This window comes from Phoca vitulina, unplaced genomic scaffold (genome assembly GCF_004348235.1).
Source record: "Phoca vitulina isolate PV1807 unplaced genomic scaffold, GSC_HSeal_1.0 scaffold17, whole genome shotgun sequence".
NCBI classification, from domain to species: domain Eukaryota; kingdom Metazoa; phylum Chordata; class Mammalia; order Carnivora; family Phocidae; genus Phoca; species Phoca vitulina.
Window position 1 is genome coordinate 34901362 of NW_022589720.1, and position 12855 is coordinate 34914216.

Consider the following 12855-nt stretch of genomic DNA (forward strand, 5'->3'; position numbering starts at 1 on the left):
ATCTAGGTGTTTCTCTTTTGTCTATCCTCCTTCCATCCATTCTACTCATTACTGCCAGAGCAATTTTTCATAATTTTAATCTCAGAATTTCTGCTTAAAAATATCCAATAACTGCTGCTTGGCTACTGAATTCATTTCAAACTTGTTGGCCTGGCATGCAAAATCTTCCTTAGTGTCAAGCTATTTGTGCAAATTTCAGTGCAAAAGAAATGAATAGTTCCCTGATCATGACTTAATAAATTCTTTCAGACATATTAATGTCTCTTAAGGGAAAAAAAAGTAAATGGAAAAAATGCTTTACAAACATGGTCTTAAAGCAAAGTGTGTTGAATCTGACAGCCCGGATTACCATGTTACCCAACCAGGCTGTGTTTTCAAAATAAAGCAAAACATTTGCATTAGCAAATCATGGTGTGAGTCTTTCCTAGTCATGAAACAGGAGACTGTTTTGGAGGGGGGTAATAAAATTGATTATAAGACTCTGTATTAGCTTCCTATTGCTGGTGAAACAAATCACTGCAAGCTTAGGATTTTAAAACAATACGAATTTATTATTTTACAGTTCTAGAGGTCAGAAGTTTGAAATGGTTCTCATTGGGCTAAAATCAAGGTGTCTGTGGGGCTGCATTCCTTCTGGAGGCTCTAAGGGAGGACCTGTTTCCTTGCCTCTTCTAACTTCTGAAGGCTGCCTGCACTCCTTGACTTGTGGTCCCTTTCCACCTTCAAAGCCAGCAATGGCTGGACAACTCTTTATCACATCACATCATTCTGATACTGACTCTTCTGCCTCCCTTAACCATAGTTAATGACCCCTGTGATTACACTGGGCCCACTTGGATGATCCATCAGGATAATATTCCTATCTTAAGTCTAGCTGATTAGTGATCTTAATTTATCTGCTGCCTTAATTCCCTTTTGTCATGTGATACAACATATTCATAGGTCCCAGAGATTAGGACATGAACATCTTTAGGAGGCCATTATTCTACCCACCATAGGCCTATTCAAGATAGAACTGAAAGCAATGGTGTTCAGAGCTTTGTCCAGGGCTTATTTAAAAATATCCACATCAGCTTGGCTGCTCTCAACCACTTCCTGAATCCTTATCTCTCTTCCCAATCCTTAAAAAATTAAACACATTTGAGGAATTCTGAGTTTTACACCCAAGGAAGGATGTTTTGACTTTCTTTCCTCTCTTCTTATCAAGCCAAATTGGAGAATAGCTCCAAAAGAATCAATAAAAGAGATTGTAGGTACATGAAAGAAGGTGGGGCCAGCAACTCATTTCTGGGATGGACTTTCTTTTATGCAGCAAGCTTGATGTTTTGCCCTCTGGGTAGACCTGCTAGGTTTAGACTAGAATTAGAGGGAGATAAAGAGGTAGAGAGATAAGCAGTTTTTGTCCAACACTGGAACATACACAATGTATTAAGAATGGAGGTCAGAGGAGCCTGGGTGGCTCAGTTGGTCAAGCGTCTGCTTTCGGCTCAGCTCATGATCCCAGGGTCCTGGGATCGAGCCCTGCATCGGGCTCCCTGCTCCATGGGGAGCCTGCTTCTCCCTCTCCCTCTGCCTTCTGCTCCCCTTGCTTGTGCTCTCTCTTTCTCTGTCAAATAAATAAGTAAATTATCTTAAAAAAAAAAAGAATGGAGGTCAAATTGGTGCTGCAGAAATTTGGAAGTTGTACCACCTGACTGTCCCCACCCCCTAGGTGTGTGTGTCCCATGAGGGGGCCTCTGGGACTGTTCCTCTCAAAGGCACAGTCAGTTGAGGTTAGTCAGAGAAGCCACCAAAGGCAGAAGAGAACTATAATTGCCTGGTTAAGTAATGTCTTTGCCCCCTTTGCTCTACACATGAATCCTGATCTTCACAATTGTGGAGAACATGGACCCAGAAGAAGGAAAGAAGGAGTTTATGGAAGGGCTGACCATTCCCTCTTCACCTTTCTGACCCACATCACAAGTACTGAGAGGAGGAGAGGATCAGAACAATAAATTGGATATGAGCTTGACATTTTAAATTGGATTAGAGTGGATTGGAATTTAAAACCTAAAACTGGCAGAGAATTATAGAATTTACTCAAAATTTTTAAAGGCCAGTGAAGAAAGATTTAACACTTTCAGTTCAATGCTGATCCATATGCTCGTTACAGATTACAATGACATAATTTTGTTCTATAATTCTCTTTATTAAAGATATATACAAATATTATCTCAGGCATATTACAGTACAGGGTGATAAATACCCTGGCTTCCTTGATTAAATATGGGTTTTAAAAAAAAGAAAAAATTTGAGGGGCGCCTGGGTGGCTCAGTCATTGAGCGTCTGCCTTCGGCTCAGGTCATGATCTCAGGGTCCTGGGATCGAGCCCCACATCGGGCTCCCTGCTCCATGGGAAGCCTGCTTCTCCCGCTACCAGTCCCTCTGCTTGTGTTCCCTCTCTCGCTATGTCTCTCTCTGTCAAATAAATAAATAAAATCTTAAAAACAAAAAAATTTGAGACTAACTTGAGGTACTTTATAAGCTCATCTGTTAATTACCTTTCCAGATGGGTTATGCTGAAGACAAACTATTTGCATTTGAGAAGGTGACGTTTTCTGATTTTGCTTGGTGAAATGCAGTTGGGTCCTCATGCTTCTAGCTTATTTAACCCTATGAAGTAGGGTTATAATCCCCTGAAGAAACTGAGCAGAGAGAGGTTGCATAAGTTATCCCAGTGTCTCAGAGTTAGGAAGTGCTGGATCCAGGTTGTACATGGGAATTCTGTCTCCAGAGCTGGCACTCTACATGATGAGGCTTAAAGCCTTGCAAAACAAAATAGTTATTCATGAGTATTTGCTGAATGGAATTGAATTGAGTGCTACAGATAAGCATGATTATCACCAACTTTGCTACCTAAACTAGCTCTCAGGATTTCACGAAATACAGCAGGATAAATTGTTCTCCAGAAGGAATGGTGATTCATACTGTTAAATTGCCTAATTTTCCAGCTGTCAATTGTTAAATTGCCTAATACATTCTCTCAATGGTATTTTGTTTTCTTTGAAGAAGTAAACAAACAGTAAAACTCTTTCATCTCAGCCATCATGGGATAAAGCTCCTCTCTGAGCAGTGCTTAAATCATCTTTAAGCATTTAAAAGGCAATAGCTTTGCCCATGTCAATTTTATTGTGCTGCAAAATCTTAATTGCAGAATAAGGTCCTTGCTCTCTCAACTTTGATGTCTGTAGTAACCTTGAAGTCCATTTTTTGTGTTAGCAAGAATTAAGGAATGGAGTTCATCCTTTAGTAGAAGAGCTTGTAATATAATGAAAATGAGGTCATTAATGTCCTTTATGGCTAAATATTTGCTCACTGCAAAATCTCTATAAGGAGGTGGATTTCAGATAAAAATTTCTTTGAAGAAAGAGAACTTGCACATACATACATGTGCATAAAGTAATACATTTTCCAGTCAGAAAGTAGTTTATGCTTAATATCCCAAACTTCAAAAAGTATTTGGAGAAATAAGGCCAATTATAATTCCACAAACAAATCACTACTGTTACAGTTTTGATGTATATGTTTACAGATATTTAATTTCATGTTTGAGTGTATATTTCTGTTTTTCTTTATCAAAATATAAACCCAATTAGCATTCAATAAATGTATGTTTGGAAGAATTTACACTTATAAATATTTCATTAAGGTCTTTCTATGTTCATAAATATATGTCCATAATATAGCTTCATTGGATACACAGTAATCTAATGGCATTGTAATTGTGTAAGAGCCTTGAAACTGAAGATATTTTGACCCATCTAAAAAATTTCAAGAATTGAATGCTGTGCAAAGTAAACATTGAACTCATATTAATAAATTGAAAAAAGAAGCATCTTTAATACTAGGTAGAGTATGCATTTGAGGTCTTGGAAGCAAAGAACCAGGACAAATGCTTCCATTTATAAATTTTATACATATTTGAGCCTACCAAATAAACAAAAATATTGCTATCTCCACTCTGTCCTGAAAGATTTGGTCAGTATGCAGAACTGTGCGTGCTTAGTACAAAACAACTTGACTAAGGTCACCTATTGACATTCTGGAATAGAATCAGAAAGGATTATCTGCTCATTTAAAACTGACACTGGTAAAAATCCTGGGTCCAAATCAGAAGAGATAATGTACAATAGTAACATGTGTTAAAGGAAGAAATTCTCTGAAGCCAGTAAGAAAGCACTAATATTGGATGCTTTCATGGCTATTCCACTTTCAGAATCAAATGGCATGTTTCTGGATTTATAATTGAATTTATAGCCTTTCCTTCTTTATGGTAAGAGGCGATTGAGCTTTTTTAAAAATTTTAAAAATGTTAATAAAAATTTTGCAAAAGATCAGCCTGAAAGGATCTTGATTCCATTTTAGAATATTTTGAACACAAATAACGTACACATATTTGACTTTGCTTTGTAAGAATAAAGCTTCAAGATCCCCTTTTTGTTCATATGCTTGAACGCCAAATCAAACTGATTGTGCTAACACAGTTTCTTTTTTTTTTTTAAAGATTTTATTTATTTGAGAGAGAAAGAGAGAGAGAGAGAAACAGCATGAGAGGGGAGAGGGTAAGAGGGAGAAGCAGGCTCCCTGCTGAGCCGGGAGCTTGATGTGGGACTCCATCCCAGGACTCTGGGATCATGACCTGAGCCGGAGGCAGTCGCTTAACCAACTGAGCCACCCAGGCGCCCCTAAACACAGTTTCTAATTTGAAAATTGTAGCAAGATCATATACCGTGGCTGAGTATATTTTCAGAGGTCAGAATTCTCATGATTTTCAAAGGCAGAACTTTTAAGAAAAAAGTTATCTGGGGACATGGACATTGCTTTATGCAATATGTTTTAGTTATTTTTGTTTGATTTTAATATTGCCTTTTGGTTTTGGGATGCTTATCAACATCCCTAAGCACCCATTGATTTTTCTTGCAATTTTATAGATTTTAGAAGTAATTTTTTGACCTAATCAATAAAAGGCTTTTGTAAGAGGTAGTTTTTAGGAGAGGAAAAACACTTCTTTTTTTTTTTTAATTTTAAAAAAGATTTTATTAATTGGACAGAGAGAGAGAGAAAGAGAGAAGGAGAGAGAGAACAAGTAGGTAGAGCTGTAGGCAGAGGGAGGGAGAGAAGCAGGCTCCCCCCTGAGCAGAGAGCCCAATGCAGGACTTGGACCCCAGGGTCCTGGGATCATGACCTGAGCCAAATCATGACCTGAGCATAAGGCAGGTGTTTAACCAACTGAGCTACCCAGGCACTCCAGAAAAACAATTCCTATAAATTGAAAGTTATCTTTATTCTTGCATAAAACACCACTGGCTTTCAGGATGACATGAAAAATACTGATACTTCTACTCTAGTCTTTAGGGACATTGTCATGTAAATGAAGGTGATGATAATGATGTGGAGCAGGAGTGGGGAGAGAAAGAGTAGGAGTAGGAAGGGGTGGAGGGGGAGGATGGCAGCTGTGAAGCATCAAAACACATCTCCAAAGGAGCTTGAGACTACAATGGTATATTGTTTGGTAGCATATTAACAACAACAACAACAACAAAAATCCCACAAAAACAGAAACAGCCATTTTTCTTAGGCATTTTGTTTACTATCTTAACTCAAAATCAATAAGAATAGCATGTGTAAGTACTTTGTACACTTCAAAATAATTTATAAGGGTAGCATATTCTTATTTTCATCACTGTTACTGTATCATTATAATTATACTTATTTGAGCAGTGAATATTCCTATCACCATTTGCCATTATGTTCCCATGTTTATGCACGTGAACTGAATATTATGATGAGAAGCACCTTGCCCATAACCAAGATGAGAATGAATGATATTAGGATAAAGCCAGAGTTTAGTTTATGACAAATGTCTGGGCTTCAAGTTCATGACTTGTAGCTCCCTTGTCACATGGCTCAGAAATGACTTTGATGTTGCCATTATCCTGTTGGAAACAATCATAGCATAAAAGCCTATCTGAAATTGGAATCATTTTGGCAAACTAGGGTTCTGATTGCATATGACTCTGGTTTCTTTAGTGTATGTGCCTTATGCGATTTTTTTTTTCACTCAGTTGAAAGAGAAAGAAAAAACAGGAACAATTTCTTTTGCCTTAGAAGATCCTCGGTAATCTGCAACATTTCTTGATGGCTCATTTTCTATTTTCCAGTGTTCAGCAGGTGAAATTCTGAACACTCTAGAATAAACTTTCCCGGTGAGTAGCTATCAGGATAATAAATTTCACCCAAAGAATTCAGTGAAGTGTGTTGTCCCTCAGCCAGTACACCTGTGTTCTCACAAAGACTTAGGAAGTAGAGCACATCTGCAGATGGTGTGCATTTACACAGACCATATATGAGTGACAATTTTCTGATGAATTATATTGTGTAGAGTCCTGTACTATTCAATAGGTCGCTACCAGTCATGTGTGGTTATATAAATTTAAGTACATTTTATAAAATAAAAATTCAGTTCCCCAGTCACAGTGGCCACATTTCAGGTACTCAATAGCCATCCACAGATACGGATACTCCTGTCATCACAGAACGTCCTAAAGGATAAGGCTGGGATACACATTTGCTAAGCAAGGTATGGTCCAAGACCTGATTGGCAGCATTAACAGGTGGTGACAGCAACATGTAGGAGCACCTTAAAAAGGCAGAATGGCAGCCCACCATGTACCTACTGGGGAAGAAGCTACATGTCAGTAAGACCAGCTGGTTACTCAGGCATGTCAAATTTAAGAACTGTAGGTGATCACATAAGCTAACTTAGTGTGTTTCAGAACAGGGTCCATTTTGGTCTAAAATAACTCTGTTAACTTTATAATTTTGGTAGTCCTGTGGCATATGTACAAAATGGTTTTCTTCTTATGTATCTGGAATTTTGCCTATTTTTCCACCCAAAATATTATTATTGAGAAGGGAATCACTCTCATACCCACAACGAGAGTTGATATAAATTATAATTTAAGATTGAATACCTATTTAGACATATATTTAATCCAGCTACTTGATACTTAATTCAATTCTTACCATTTATGGTCTGCATTCCATATAAGGTAATAGCAGGAAGACCTAAAATTCCAGTAGCTTTATTGTTCTTTTCTTTGTATATGCGTGTTTTTATTTAAAAAAAATTTTTTATCCTTTTCTCATCCTATTATTTCATTTTGATTTCATTTTTATTCTGCAAGATTTTAATAATTCTTCCTGTTTGCAGAAGTGTTTATAACTCAATCTAGTCTTTTCTTATAAAAAGATCTACTTATAGACAGGTTTCTGATAAATACAAAGAAATATCCGGGATATCTCTGCTCTTGATGAACATTGCTCAATTCGTTTATTTAAGTTCCAAAGCTCCTTTCTTTAACCTTGTACTGATAACTATTTACTCACATGTGCAGTGACACATTTACCCAAAACACACATACACACACACACACACACACACACACACACACACATCCTTATATTCAACTATTTTACAATACTTTAATGTAGCTCAATGGATATTTCATAATACCTAGGCTGTAATAAAAAAAATATGCCTCAACTTTATAGTTCGAATGGGACATTGCAAATAGAATCCTACAGAACTCCAAATTTTGGTCATATGACAGGTGAAAAATAAACTACCAGGAAAGTGTTCACAGTTTTTCTCTTCCCCATCTCCCACACACACGTACGCATGCACACACACAGAGTTATTTGCAATTGAATTTTTTTCCTTCCCCACATTCTGAGGAAAGGAAAGTTGATCTTTGTGATTTCTCAGTGTTTAGGAAGACAGATGGGCTAAAAAGGCAGATGGCATTGGATTGAGGTTGGGAGTACAATTGGCCAGAGTTTCTAAATTGAAATTGCATATTGAGAGTTTAAAGGATGAAAAGAGAATTTTGCTGTTTCAATTGCAAGAGGTTTCCGACTGGGTCTCTGGAAAGTGTTAGTGTGGGGTTGGATATTGGGTATTGAGGGCTCCAGAGGGTAAATTTTTTTTTACTTATTTATGATACTGAAATGTGCTTCTTAAATTTGACTCCATGAAGAGAATGATCCATATGACACCCTCGAATGTTAGCATTACATGCATGTATTTAAAATGTGAAATGATTGAATGATCCTCTTACCTTGGTATGCATTAGGCTGGGCTTAATTAAATCCAATATTTTAAGCTGATTTTATGAAAATTAACAATTAAGTTTTCAATGTCCTTAATGTAACAAAATTAATCACATCATCTGATTGAACACTCAAGAGTGACTCATTACTCCTTGATAGAAGGATCATGAATAACTTTTTTCATTATTTTCTTTAGCTTTAACGTTATTTTTATATTGAAGTATATATTGTATTTGTAATAGGACAATAAATAATCTCTAAGGAATTGGATTTTTATTTTTCTCTTAATGGCTTTCTCTAATTTCCAGATTTATTTTATAATCAATATATATTTCTTTATAATCCAAAAAAAGTAATGAAAATGGCAGACCAATTTACCATTGCTATTGTTCCCAGCATTTTACTGTTTAATCATTTTTATGCTCAGTTGCCATGTATTGGAATTCCCCCATAGAAATGGCTACCATGGGTTGATCCTTAGAAACATTTGCTCTTTGAATCAATGGTTCAATTAGCGATGTCTCCATGTGTCCTCTAATACTGTTGCTGTGCCCTGAATTCTAGCCCTCAGTTCTCCACCTCGGGCTTGTTTAGACCCATTGAACAAAGTAACTGAGCATTTGAGGCAAAAAAGCTTCTGGTGGTTTAATTTATTGAGACTCCAGGAAATTATGAGGGTTAAACTTCATTTAAGTCACCCCGTAATCTACTGGGTGCCGTTCTCATTCGTAGGATGCCTCAACAATAGAAGGCAAAGCTGTTTGATAAATTAGGTCACCTGCATATGCTTAAGAAATGCTTTGTAGGGGCGCCTGGGTGTCTCAGTCATTGAGCGTCTGCCTTCAGCTCAGGTCATGATCCCAGGGTCCAGGGATCGAGCCCCACATCGGGCTCCCTGCTCCGTGGAAACCCGCTTCTCCCTCTCCCTCTCCCCCTGCTTGTGTTCCCTCTCTCGCTGTGTCTCTCTCTGTCAAATAAATAAATAAAATCTTTTAAAAAATGCTTTGTAAAAAATACAGAACTTATATAAAATTGGGGTTTCAGTTGGTCATGTTCTGAGTCATCAACCCCTTTCCCCTCCTTTTCATGGATGCCACGCAGAAACCCATCAAAAAGCTACTCAGCTACTCCTCCCCCACAAGGGACCAAATCTTGGATGCCTGTGTCTGGGAGCCATTAAAATCAGTGGGGGCTGGGGGCTGAAGGCAAAGGGCAGAATGAAGCCCTTGTGGTGCTTTGGCTTTCTCCAGAACCCTGAAATATTCTTGATGCTCAAGGCATTTAGGTGCTGCCATAATGCCTAGTTTCTTCTACATAACAACAGCTTTATTATTAACCGCCTTTGAATTAATTGAAATTCCTTTGGCTGGTTCTGTTATTACACCATGTAAATGAGAAGGAGTAAACAAAAGCAGGCAAACTCTTCAACATACCACCTTTTTCTTATACACAAAGCCTCAACAGAAGGGAACGTGGAAGCTTACAAAAGGACTCACTAAGTGATTTTGTAAAAAGATATTCATTCCTCCCCAAATTGCAGAACACACTGCTGGGAAGCCCTTTCTGAATTGTTTTTTAATTTCACAGAAGCATTCACTTTTAAGAATGTTTGTGATTTCAGGGGTTGCAGGGGAATTCACACAAAATTTTCCCTGCAAATGACATGAACAGAACACATTGATCTTTATGAACAACTTCATGTTTATAGTTATGCTCCTTAATTATGTTGTGTTCTGTAAAAAGAACTGAATGAAAAACAGATTAATGTTCAAGCTGGAGATACAGCTTGAACCTAAATAAATCCAAGCTTTTCAGGTGTTTGGTTCTAAAAGCTGTCATGAAAGTGGCCAGCAACTTGTCATTTTAGTTCAACAAAAAATAACAGATGGAGCTTTTGTTTTTAGCTTTCGTGTTGAGTGCAGACATATTCAGAAGTGTTTTATTCCCAGGTTTAAATAGTTGCTAACTCCTGTAAATTCTAATAATACCTAGTATAACTAATAAGTCTGACTCGGCAACGTCTGTCACAGAAATCTCTTCCTTTCCAGTGCTGCTACCAAATCCAGGCCCTTAAAAACCATGTAATCTAAAAAAATTGGTAAGCCTCTCTGAGGCTCAGTTTCTCCATCTGAAATAGGGAAAGCATTTCCAGCCTTGTAGGGTTTTATGCTCTGTGTATTGCTATAGGCCAGGAATTGATTTTGCAAATACCAATTCAAGATCCTCATAATAACCCTGTGCCATAGATACTAGTAGTGTATCAGCAGATGGGAAAACTGAGTCACAGAAGGTTAAGCAACGTGTTCAGTGCCACAAAGTTTGTGATAGGGTGAAAGCAGAATTAATACCTGGTTAGTTTAGCTCCAGAGTCTCTGCTTTAACCACCATAATGTTTGGTGGGGGTTTAAAAGAGACTCTATGTAAAGCATTCAGCATAGTATAGACTGTGTATTTAATAGCTATCTTTACTATCATTTATAGTTATTATCAGCCAATGAAAATACAATTCTTTCTGCCCTTATGCTGTCTAATCAAGAGAAATAGAATCCAACACTTGGTTTTGGCATCCTTATCATCACTTTATTGCCACTTACTGAAGAGGAAATAAATCTTCTGACGCTAAAGACTCTTAAAAAAGGCCATAGAAATATTTGAGCTTTGATGTACTATTTAGATGCAAGATGTGGACAGAATTCCGAATTTCTGAAAACTGAAGGGTTATTTTATGTATTTTTGTGAACTAATGATAAGATAGTTGTTCAATAATGATATTTGCTAAAGAAATTTGAGGGGAGGGAACCATCTCATCAAAATTACTTCTTAACCTGTCCACATGGTTTTTAGTATTAATTGCCTTGAGAATCTGTGTGTATGTGTATGTACAACCTATTTTATATTTTATGGGTACAACAGATTTTTTTTTAAATAAAGGGAAATAATGTGAAATGCGTGTCCATTTTCCTCACCCTAGCATTCTCCCATCTGTGGTCCCCAAGTAGAAAAGTCAAAGAAACTCCCTTAGGATGCATGTAGCTGATGAAGGAGGTGATCTTAATAGCCCATGTTGGGGCCATGATTGGCTTTAGTTGACCCCCATTTGGTGCTTTTCCCACAGGTAAAGTCGGTAGGATTGAACTCCCACCTCAAAGCACTAAGTAAATAAGAAAGTTATACACAGTATCTGTTCTAAACCACACTAAGGTATCAGTTCTCTTTTAGTGTTTCTTCCATCTTGTTTCAATAGATAAGAGTGTGATAAGCACCCTGTTGACCTCTCCCCTCCTAGATTGTTACATGGAAGGTATGAACATATTTCTTATAAGCTCCTTTTCTCCTAAGACATGGAGATCAATGGAAGTAATCAATATTAGCCCAGTTGCTTTATTTTACAAGGGAGAAAAGTTTAGTACTCAAGGATTAAAATTATTTTGTGGCTAGATCTCACTAACGCAAATGTATTTCTTATCTGTGTGTATTTTAAGTCAAAGTCTACATTGTATGACTTGCTTTTTTTCTCATCATGGTAACATTACCATAACAATGCCAGTTAAAAAGTTTTCCCTATATAGGCTGACACTGGTTTATTTTACTCATCTCTCATTCTGAAATAATTGCAAACAGAAGTTTAAGAAATTTCCCTTAAAACTATAAGATAATTAAATGATCTGCCCCGGGTTGTGGAACTTGTTTTGTTGTTCTATGAGTACCCCTCACAGTATTGCCCTTTTTCACTGAAATATAACACTCATACTTGGTAATTGGAAGAGGGCAAAGTTGTCTTATAAAAGTAAAATTAAAAGAAATACTCTTGTACTTACAGAAAAAAATCTGCAACACTTCTGTTCACCACTCAGTTTTCAAAGACAGTAAGAATCAATATGTATTTTCTTTATTGTAAGCAAAAATGAAACCCTGAATAACTGGAAGAATATCTTTGTCAATGTGGAAAATTCCACCAGAATCCAAAGTGACTACAAAGTTTAATCACATGCTACACATTTAAGTCTTCCTGTTTTCCATGAATAATTCAATGTGGCAAGACAGAAAAATACAGCTAAAAAATAACTTGTCAAAGTAATATTATGATTTCCGTAATTTAGCAGTTATATGATTCAATTTGTTGATGTAAAATCTGTGTCTTCATGAAGAACAATGTCAAATAGATCAAAAATATTTTTTATTTGGCCTTGCATAATCTGAAACAGGATAATTGGTGGGACTGACTGAAGACAGATGAATATAATCACAGGGAAGAAACAGGAAGAGAAGAGAAGGGAGGGGAAAAAAGAAAACAATGAATAAAATAATAAATATAGAAGCAGTTCAGAGCAAAGGTCTTGCAGAAGGTTAGAAAAGGGAACAGGACATCAATCAGCTCTCTTACCAGCGGAGGATAGAGTTGAAGATTGAAGAGATCTGAGGTCTCTAAGGAATCAACAAGTAACTTAGGCATTAGTAATCCTGAAAGGGTTGTGGTATTATTCTGTGCAGTTTTTAGGTCTTGGGTTCTGGATTCAACTTGACTGGTTTGGATCTGACTCTTCTGCATACTAACTGACCATCTTTTGGTAAATTAACCACTATGTGTCCCTTTCTTCATACCTGCAGATGAGGAGTGGGATAGCACTGACTTCATTAGATTATTGGGAGAAATACCACCCTTAGACCTTGGCAAAGGTGCCCCTACTCTGTGCCCTGCATGAT